Raw genomic sequence first — 9,465 nt, forward strand, 5'->3', positions numbered from 1 at the left:
TGAAAAGCAGAACACAGCAATTATCCCTTGTGAAAAAATGGTGTTAAAATGTTTTTAAAAAATTGCAAATGAACTTAGGCTTTCTATCAGCAATCTTTCTAAACTTAATAATTTTTTTTTTTTTTTAATAGAGATGAGGTCTCACTATGTTGCCAAGGTTGGTCTTCAACCTCTGAGATACAATCCTCCCACCTCAACCTCCCAAAGTGCTGAGATTACAGCCTGACCCTAAACTTACCAAATTTAACAATGGTAATAATATTGCCATACGAGGTGGTATAATGAGCAGAATAGGGGTTTGAGTCTCTATTGTATTTCCTACTAGATGATTGTGATTATCTTTGGATATGGCATGTTTTTCTTCTTTTTCAAATTTCAGTGTCAACTGAAAGGCAGGGAACAAATACCACCTATTCTACCTACCTCATAGGGTTGTTAGGAGAATCAAAATGCACATAAAAGTGCTCTTTGGAAAGAGCATATTTTACTTAAGTTTTAGGAACATGGAGGTTTGGAATAACGATTTCTTGGAAATTTTTTCCCCCAGAAATATTTCTAATTTTTACCTGATTTAAAAATAACTTCATTAGCCAGTCCTCAATACTGGGAAGCTGAGGTGGGAGGATCACTTGAGCCCAGGTGTTTAAGGATGCAGTGAATTATGATCATGCCACTGCACTCAAGTCAGGGGTACAGAGGAAGTCCCTGTCTCTTAACAAATAACAAAACAAAAGTTTAGGGGCTGTGTGCAGTAGCTCAGGCCTGCAATCCCAGCACTTTGGGAGACCAAGGCAGGAAGATGGCTTGAACCATGGATTTTGAGGTTGCAATGAGCTTTAATTACTTCAGCCTGGGGAACAGAGTGAGACCCTGTCTCTAAAAATAAATAAATACATAAAATAAACTTTAGTAATAATGGGGTAACTGTTTAGTTGGTGTTCTACTGCTTTCCATGACACACTCCGGATAAACTATTTGTTGGATTCCGTTGAACTTTTCAGGAATTTATTTTTTTTGTGTGTAGACTGTTACTATTAATAGTTCTGTGCTGTGTATCCCACCAGCTCCCAATAAATGTCGCATTCTGAGCATTTTTGCACTAGGAAAATTTAGGGTGCAAATGAACTCTGACAGAAGAATCTGTAGTATACAAGGTTTTCAGAAGACAACCTACCTGCTCCATACTTTGGAATAGAAATGAGATTGACAACAATATGTTATTTCTGCTTACTTCTCAGCCTCTCTTGCCATCTTTCCCCTGTCCTCCCATCCTCTTTTCCTAGCACACAGAACTACTTCTGCAATGGCTCAACACAATCTCATCTTTGGACTTCTCCATCTGTTGTTTCCTTTACCTAGACACTCTTCCCCTGCAACACCAACTCCTCCTTTATGTCTCAGACGTTACCTTAGGAAACCTTCCCAGACCCCCTCACTGGCACCCTCATGTGTTCTACAACGCCTATCATGCCACTCCTTGTATACGCTTAATCAGTTTTCAAATTCTGTTTACTTGGGTGTCTTTTTCAATAGATTATAATCTTTGGCCGGGCGCGGTGGCTCACGCCTGTAATCTCAGCACTTTTGGAGGCCAAGGCGGGTGGATCACGAGGTCAGGAGATCGAGACCATCTTGGCCAACATGGTGAAACCCCGTCTCTACTAAAAATACAAAAATCAGGCGGGCGTGGTGGCGCGCGCCTGTAATCCCAGCTACTCAGGGGGCTGAGGCAGGAGAATCGCTTGAACCCGGGAAGCGGAGGTTGCAGTGAGCCGAGATCGTGCCACTGCACTCCAGCCTGGGCGACAGAGTGAGACTCCGTCTCACAAAACAAACAAAACCCCCAAAAAAACACGACCTTTGGGGAGGCAGGGTCCGTGTCTGCCTGGCTCACTGCTTCACCCGTCGCACCTAGTTACTTTTTCAATAAATATTTCTTGATCGAATAAGGAGAGTGGCTTGGAGTTTCAGTGAAAAATAATGTTCTTCCAACCATTAGCCTTGGTTTTCTGATACCCCACTAGAACTGGATTCTCCGGACTGATACATTTCACTCAGTAAGCTGACCGTCCTTTGACCTACTTCCGCAGGTGGGAGCCCACTGGCCTGAAAGATCGGAGTTTTCAACCTGCAGAATTACCGCCAACATAGGGTTGAGTCGAAAGGCGTGAATATTTATGATCCAAAAGCGACTGATACGCCCTCTAGGAAATGAGCAGGAAAGGGAACCTTTAGGGGCCACCGAAATCCCAGGAAAAGCGCCACATTCGCTTTCTCCCGGCCTCGGGCAGCGCTCACTACAAACTACCTCCTTCAGCGCGCCAAGCCATTAGTCCCGCCTTATCCCCTCGGCTCCACCTACCCAGCGCGCCCACAGTTACTAAACCCTTGCCGCCAGGGTGCACGACGCGTTCCTAAGCTCCGCCTCCGGAGCAAGGGCGCGCTCCCCCTCCCAGCTCAGCCCAAGCAGTTCCGTTAGGAGCGGGAGGAAAAACCGTCCTTCGGATCCCCGCCTCTCCACTCCTAACGCTTTACTCCCTACTCCCCCTGCGACCACTACACAGCCGGCTACGGAGGCCCCTAACGTACAAATATCCCCCAAGCCCTTGCGTATCCTGATAGGTTTTGTCCTTTCTTACTCCACCCAGTCTTAAGGCCTTGTGTTCAATTTTTCTCCGGGATTCAGACTAGAGAGTTTCTTCCGGCGTAAGGAACTTCAACGCTCTTCACGGAAGTAAATGTGTTTTCTTCGTTGTTGTTGCCGTTGTGGCTGCCCGCATTCCTTCCCTCCCACCTCGCGGAATTGTGGCGGGAGGGGGAGGAGGTAGTCAGGGCGCCTGCGCGGAGAGGCCGCTTTCCATCCGGGTCCCTGTCCGTGCGGTGCAGCAGGTCGGTAGGCGGGAAATGGCGACTGGCTGAAGGAGCTGGTTCTGTTGCTGCTGCGGGGTAAGCGGGAAAGACACCACACATTGCGCAGTCGGGACCATCGCCGGAGCCTGAGGACACTTCTCTGTCGTCACAGTTAGGTAATCCCCTTCGTCCAGACGCTGCCGCTGCTTCCAATCTTAGTCCTCCTCCTCTTCCAGGGCCGTCTGCCGGGATCTCCTCCCCTTCTAAACCCGGTCCTCCAGCGGCTCTGGCGCCTTGGTAGGCATGCACTCTTTGGCGCCTCGTACGTCCACTGTGCGGAGCCGCTCCTTTCTGGACTTTCCCCTGGGAACAGAAAGGGAGCTCACTTCCCGCCAGCTTCACCTTCTAGACTGCGGCCTGCGTTGTGATTTCTGGGGTTAGATTTCACTTTGCTACCCACCCCCACTCCGATCTCACGTTCCTAGTCCCCAGCCTCTGGGTCATTAAGTTAGAAGTTTAGCTTTTCTAACCTTTTTGGCCCACCTGATGTTTTCGGCATTTCATTCTTTCGAGTAGGGTGCTTTTAGGGGGGCGTTGCTCTTATCTCAGTTTTTATAAACACCTTTTCAGAATCTGGAAGAAGGGATTTGAGTAAGTTCTGTTTATCTTTTGTACTGTTAAAATCTCGAGTTGACATTGTTACTTTTTCAAATCGGGAGTGGTAGTAAGGAACAGCCCATGTGGAAGGCCTCTGGTGTCCATAGTGGTCAAAGGGTGAACCTTATTATCCTTAATATTCTCTGCTTTCTTTGGATTTTAAATGCCTGTATGGGTGTTTACTTTTGCATTCTTGACCAGAGTTTTGTGGTAAATAATTACATAAGTAAATCTTGTTTATTTACTTCTCACCCTAGTGGTGGCTGGATGTGTGAATGATGTGAAACACTCCAGAGCACCTTAGGGAAACCTGAAGAGATAAGAGCTCGTAAACTTACCTGAGATCCGGAAATGAAGCGTACTCAGTTGGTGTCCCTCCGAGGCAGGGATTTATCTTCCTAATGCTGGTATCACAGTACCAAGATTAATTTCTTAAGTGGGTATGCAAATTAGTGACTTGAAATGATGGATTTATCTGTGTGATTTTCAGATTGTAGATTGCTTTGTCTCTCTATTCTTTGCCCAGTTTTAAATTTTCGTTTGTGGTCCATTTGTTATTCTTAGAAAAGGGAAATGGCGTGTTAAAGCTAGTTTTACTATATTTCTTTACTTTTTCTTTCCTTTTTTTAAATTACATTGCAGACCATTTGTTCATAAAGAGAAGTAATAAGGAGGCTGTTGGTGTTTTCGGAATTTATTAATCTTGTTGAATTTGGGGTCTTTTTTGTTTTGTTTTGTTTTCACTAATCAAATTAAAATTTAAAAAACTATTCACATTGCATATCAGTTGACGTTTATAACTGAAGTTTTCAACTCTGGATAGGTCCAGTTTAGAGAATTTCACTATTGTTCGCACGATGTTATGGTTAATTTTCAATATTAACAGGAACACACAAACATTATTATAGTCCTCATTTGGTAGACTTTGCCCAAGGTCATAAAGAAAGTCAGGGCAAAATGTAGCTCTTATGTGAAGGAGTTTTTTAGGATTGAGTTGAACTTAATACTTTCCTAGGGTCAATAGAATAGTGGAGGTACAGGCACGTTAACTACTTGCCGAGTCAATTTATTTAAAAAATGGAGCCAGATGTGCAGCTCAAAGGGATCTTAAATCATTGGTCTACTGTATAGGTTTTGTCTGTATTTTAATGACCTTTTTGGGTAGTTAATAGTGTTAATATTTTTAATAAAAATTAGTTTACAGCTAGCTGAGTGAGCATTGTAGACTTTGTTTTCAAGAGTTCTCCTAAATTGTTTAGTACTACATGCATTCAGTACTTGCACTCTTTTAGTGCTTTTCTCAGAGTTGAAAGAATGTAAAAGCTGGCTGGGTGGGGTGGCTTATGCCTGTAATCCCAGCACTCTGGGAGGCCAAGGCAGGCTGATCACAAGATGAGGAGTTTGAGAACAGCCTGGCCAACATAGTGAAACCCTGTCTCTACTAAAAATGCAAAAATTAGCCAGGCATGGTGGCACACACCTGTAGTCCCAGCTACTTGGGAGGCTGAGACGAGAATCGCTTGAACCCAGGAGGTGGAGGTTGCAGTGAGCTGAAGACCGCCCTACTGTACTCCAGCCTGGTGACAGAGAGAGTCTCAAAAGAAAAGAATGTGAAAACTGTAAATGATGTAGTCCTTAACCTTTGTGGACTTGTAGCTATATAGAAAATCTAAATAGGATTGCATAGGAATATCAGGGTTTGTTTGTTTCACAAGATTCCATTCTACATAGTGTCTCTAGTGCATTTAACTTGAGCTGGTAATGTTACTGTTTTCCCACTGTTAAGAAATTAAGAATTGGGGAAGTCTTCCTTTTCCAGATTCATCTAGCTGATCTCAAGTTGTGATTTCTGGGTAAGTGGTTTTTCATGAGATTGTTATATAACAGTCTATCTAATTCTGGTTAAAGAAACTTGGACCTGTTGTTCACCAAGGATGTACTAGTTTCTAGATTTTTAACCATAGATTTTATTGTCAGTTGAGTAAAATGGCTTTTTTAAAAAAATTTTTTATTTTTTAAAGATGGGGGTCTGTCTCTGTGGCCCTGGAGTGCAGTGGTGTGATCATAGCTCACTGCAGCCTTGACCCCCTGGGCCTATGCAGTCCTCCTGCTTCAGCCTCCCAAGTAGCTGGGACTGCAGGCACATGCCATCACACCTGGCTAATTTTTTTTTTTTTTGGTGGAGATGGGATCTCATTATGTTGCCCAGGCTGGTTCTCAACTCCTGGCTACGAGCAGTCCTCCTGCCTCAGCCTCCCAAAGTACTGGGAAGACTGGTGCTTGCCACCAAGCCGACTCCAAAATGGTATTAATTTATCCTAGCCATAGGAGGCTATGCTTTAGATTAATGAGATAATGAATAAAATGATTTGCCAGAATTTGGAAAAAGCAATATCTAATTGTAATTTACCAAGTTGTGAAAGCCTAAAGTAGAAAAGACACTTTAAGTCACAAATATCAAGTGTGCTGAGAGGAGTTTATTTGTGGTGTGCTCTAAGTAATTTTTCTGGTTAAAAGTACGCTAAAAAGTACCTGACTGTTTTAAGTAAATTGGCTACAGGGGGTCATTTGCTACTTTTTTTTTTTTCCAGTCGGAGTTTCACTCTTGCTGCCCAGGCTGGAGTAGAATGGTATGATCTTGGCTCACTGCAGACTCCACCTCCTGGGTTCAAGCAGTTCTTCTGCCTCAGCCTCCTGAGTAGCTGGGACTACATGCATGCGCCACTACACCTGGCTAATTTTTGTATTTTTGGTAGAGACGGGGGTTTCTGTATGTTGGCTAAGCTGGTCTTGAACTCCTGACCTCAGGTGGTCCACCCACCTCGGCCTCCCAAAGTGCTGGGATTACAGATGTGAGCCACGGCACCTGGCCCACTTTTAACATATTTTTTGTTTTTTATTTTTATTTTTATTTTTATTTATTTTTTTTTTTTTGAGACGGAGTCTAGCTCTGTCCCCGAGGCTGGAGTGCTGTGGCGGGATCTCAGCTCACTGCAAGCTCCGCCTCCCGGGTTCACGCCATTCTCCTGCCTCAGCCTCCCGAGTAGCTGGGACTACAGGCGCCGCCACGTCGCCCGGCTAGTTTTTTGTAGTTTTTAGTAGAGACGGGGTTTCACCGTGTTAGCCAGGATGGTCTCGATCTCCTGACCTCGTGATCCGCCCGTCTCGGCCTCCCAAAGTGCTGGGATTACAGGCTTGAGCCACCGTGCCCAGCTATTTTTTTATTTTTTTAATGGAGACAGGGTCTCACCATGTTACCCAGACTGGTCTCAAACTCCTAGGCTCAAGTGGTTCTCCCTCCTTAAGCCTCCCAAAGTGCTAGGCTTAGAGGCATGAGCCACTGCACCCAGCTCATGATGAGGAGACTTGACAGATACGGAACCCATGTTAAAACTATTCAATTGCAGCTTTAATTTTCACTTACTTGGCAGTTGCCAGGAGGCATATATCTAAGCCAGACATATATTTACTAGTATTTGTATGACTACATTAATTTCTAAATTTAAACTATATTAAATTGTAATTGGACCTGCATTACAACTAGGTGGACTAGGGCTGTGTGGTACAATTTGAGAATTGCTAGTGCCTAACTTTATTTATATGTCTCCAGTGTTTTTCTAAATGTCCTGTTTAAAAATCACAAATTCTCTGGAAGAGGAAACTTTACAAATTGTCTTTTGTTGACAATATTAGCACAGATTGACTATCAAATAAGCTTACTGATACCTCATACAGGGTGAGGGTTCAGAGATAAGGGAAGGGAACATAGGAGAGTTAAGTTTTTTTTTTTTTTTGAGACAGACTTTTGCTCTTGTTGCCCAGCCTGGAGTACAGTGGTGCGATCTTAGCTCACTGCAACCTCTGCCTCCTGGGTCAAGCCATTCTCCTGCCTCAGCCTCCCAAGCAGCTGGAATTACAGGCACCTGCCACCACGGCCGGCTAACTTTGTATTTTTTTTTCTTTAGTAGAGATGAGGTTTCACCATGTTGGTTAGGCTGGTCTCAAACTCCTGACCTCAAGTGATCCACCCACCTCGGCCTCCCAAAGTGCTGGGATTACAGGGGTGAGCCACTGCACCTGGCCAGGAGAGTTAAGTTTTTATGCACTGGCTGTGATTAGAAATGGTGTAGAATATAGGAACACTGTCTCGGAAAGATGACAGGCAGGATGGGGATAGAATTATAGTGAGAAGCTTTGGCTGCTTGGAATCCTTTGGGATCCTGACAGTAAGGAAAGGTGAGACTAAGTGTGGCCCCGAGAAGAATTGTAAGACCTTAAAGACAAATATTTTAATGGAAGGTCACAATAGGCCAGTTGACTGTACTAGGGACCATGTATTTTGTGATATTCATAGGTTCCTATGTTATTTTATTGTTATTATTATTTTTTGAGACAAAGTCTTGGTCTGTCGCCCAGGCTGGAGTGCAGTGGTGCGATCTCAGCTCAGTGCAACCTCCGCCTCCTGGGTTCAAGCAGTTCTCCCACTTCAGCCTCCTGAGTAGCTGGGATTATAGGTGCAAACCACCATGCCCGGCTAATTTTTGTATTTTTTTAGTAGAGACGGGATTTCACCATGTTGGCCAGGCTGTTCTCGAACTCCTGACCTTGTGATCTGCCTGCTTTGGCCTCCCAAAGTGCTGGGATTACAGGCGTGAGCCACCGCGCCTGGCCTATTGTTATTATTTTTTTGAGACAGAGTCTCGCTCGGTCTCCCAGGCTGCAGTGCAGTGGTGGCATCTCAGCTCAGTGCAACCTCTGCCTCCCAGGTTCAAGTGATTCTCCTGTCTCAGCCCCCCGAGTAGCTGGGATTACAGGTGCCCGCTACCACGCCTGGCTAATTTTTTGCATTTTTAGTAGATACAGGGTTTCACCATGTTGGCCAGGCTGGTCTCAAACTGCTGACCTCAGGATGATCTGCCCGCCTTGATCTCCCAAAGTGCTGGGATTACAGGCGTGAGCCACTGCACTTGGCCAATTCCTGTTTTAGATTGAAAAAGGAGAAAATCTAGATTAAACATGAATGATCATCAACATGGGATTCTAGCATGGAAATGTGTTTGTTGATTTGATTGAAATAGCGCAACAGACCAGGCTTGTGATTGTAATCCCAGCACTTGGGAGGCTGAGGCAGGCAGATCCCCTGAGTTTAGGAGTTCGAGACCAGCCTGGGACACATGGCAAAACCCTGTCTCTACCTAAAATACAAAAATTAGCTGGGCATGGTGACTCACATCTGTAGTCCCAGCCACTAGCGGGGCTGAGTAGGGGGAATTGCTTGAGCTCAGGAGGTTGAGGCTGCAGTGGGCCATGAGCATGCCATCCATTGCACTCTAGTCTTCCAGCCTGGGTGACAAAGCAAGACCCTGTCTCAAAAAAAAAAAAAAAAGACAGAAAACAGCAAAACAGTGTACTAGTAGAAGATACTTGGCATTACAAGTGTGAGCCACTGTGCCCAGCCTAAGTAGGCATTTAAAAATATATATATATGTATATACATACACACACTTTTTTTTTCTTTTGAGACGGAGTCTCACTGTTGCCCAGGCTGGAGTACAGTGGCACAATCTTGGCTCACTGCAACCTCCGCTTCCCTGGTTCAAGTGATTCCCCTGCCTCAGCCTCCCGGGTAGCTGGGACTACAGGTGCACGCCACCACGTCCGGCTAATTTTTGTTTTGTTTTGTTTTGTTTTGTTTTTTTTGAGATGGAATCTTGCTCTGTCGCCCAGGCTAGAGTGTGATCTCGGCTCACTGCAAGCTCTGCCTCCCAGGTTCATGCCATTCTCCTGCCTCAGCCTCCCAAGTAGCTGGGACTACAGGCGACCCCCCACCACTAATTTTTTGTACTTTCAGTAGAGATGGGGTTTCACCGTGTTAGCCAGGATGGTGTCGATCTTCTGACCTCGTGATCCACCCTCCCTGGCCTCCCAAAGCCCTGGGATTACAGACGTCAGCCACCG

General features: G+C 45.1%; 1 protein-coding gene across 2 annotated transcripts in view; it reads left to right on the plus strand.

The window, feature by feature from the left end:
• Positions 1–2,487: 2,487 nt before the first annotated feature.
• CTDSPL2 (CTD (carboxy-terminal domain, RNA polymerase II, polypeptide A) small phosphatase like 2) overlaps positions 2,488–9,465 on the plus strand; it is a 122,809-nt gene continuing 115,831 nt past the window's right edge. The window contains exon 1 of one of the 2 annotated variants that reach the window (XM_011941175.1): positions 2,488–3,026. The gene's annotated coding sequence lies outside the window, so the exon portion shown is untranslated. Of the gene's footprint in view, positions 3,027–3,046; positions 3,148–9,465 lie in introns of those variants that run through there. The other variant, XM_011941176.1, reaches the window with a different exon arrangement.

This window comes from Colobus angolensis, unplaced genomic scaffold (assembly GCF_000951035.1).
Source record: "Colobus angolensis palliatus isolate OR3802 unplaced genomic scaffold, Cang.pa_1.0 Scaffold199, whole genome shotgun sequence".
Classification (NCBI taxonomy): domain Eukaryota; kingdom Metazoa; phylum Chordata; class Mammalia; order Primates; family Cercopithecidae; genus Colobus; species Colobus angolensis.